The following is a 1,432-nucleotide window of genomic DNA, read 5'->3' as shown; positions in this document are numbered from 1 at the left end:
GTGTGTGTTACTGGTTCAAAGACCTCTCCAAGCCTTCCTGCATTCATTGCTTCCTTTTAATTTTACACAACAATCAAGTTCACATTTAATTGCATCTGTTAAGACTCTGAGTTCTTTCTGGCTGTATAACAGAATTCATCTCAGCACAAATGGAGCAAGAACCAGAATCACAATCACATTTGAAATTTTCAGAAAACTGTATTAGATAAAAGTTTAGTCCTAACTCTATAAAGTTCTCAGATTGCACAGTTTCTATTTCAAAATCAATACTAACATATGCATCATTAGCAGAATCAAAGGTCAATTCAAAGCTATCATCATTCAAAATATTATCAATGCAATCATGTACATTCGAGTTACATTCGAGTTTAAAACAGCATTTATTCCAATGGGTTCAATAGTTGAAACTGAATTAAGAATTTTAGTATGATCATTTAAAACTGTATCAGTTTCATTCATAGATTTGTAGAATCAATATGCGGCAAATCAAAGGCATTCAAATGCATTGGCAAATCAGGTAAAATGACTGGAGTCTCAAGTTTAAAATAAACTAGTATTGGCTCATTGAAGGTTATCTTACCAATGTCCAAGTCGTCAGCTGCATCATCAAGGCTATCATAGATAACACTGATCAGTACATAATTTGTGAACAGCAGCAGGAATATCAAAGTGCTCTATAGAATATGCTGAATCAAGACAACGAAAATGCACAGGTGTCTTAACAGCAGAATTCAAATCAGGCTTTATGGGTTCAAGTTTTAGCAATTCAAAAGCATGAAAATTCTCTTGAACCTCAGAGAACTCAATTGGAAGGTTAAGTTTAGAGTAAACCTGAGTTCTTTGTTGACNAGATACCTCATCAATATCACTACCAGCTAGCTTACGCAGCAGCTTCCTTGCCTCTGTTGGGGTCTTGTCCATCAAAGAGCCTCCTGCAGCTGCATTTATTAAACACCTTCCTTCATAGAAGTAGACCAGGAGCAATGCCTCTGAAATTTGGTGGTTTGGACAATCAGTGTAAAGCCTATTAAACCTCTCCCAATAATCTGCCAAGCTTTCTTCTTGAAACTGCTCAATGGCAGTTATCTCTCTCCTAATGCTAGCCACTTTGGTTGCTGGAAAATACTTGTTCAAAAACAATGAAATAACAACACATTAGATAACTAATATGAAATAGATAAACTACTAAGTATAAAGCAACATTATACCTGTGGAACACTATTCAAATCCCCAGTAATAATAACAGGGATGTTGCCCCATTCTTGTGACAACTTGTAAGCTTTATCAAGTAAAAGTCTGACCTGTCCATTGTCATGTAGTAGTTTTCCATGATAAGAAAAATATTAGACAACTTAATTAACTATAGACAATTAAATGCATTTGTTTAAGGTAAAATAATTTGCACCAACCCGGCCCAAAAAATATAATATTA

The sequence above is a fragment of the Vigna radiata genome, unplaced genomic scaffold (assembly GCF_000741045.1).
Source record: "Vigna radiata var. radiata cultivar VC1973A unplaced genomic scaffold, Vradiata_ver6 scaffold_534, whole genome shotgun sequence".
Classification (NCBI taxonomy): domain Eukaryota; kingdom Viridiplantae; phylum Streptophyta; class Magnoliopsida; order Fabales; family Fabaceae; genus Vigna; species Vigna radiata.
Note: the sequence above shows the minus strand (reverse complement) of the source record.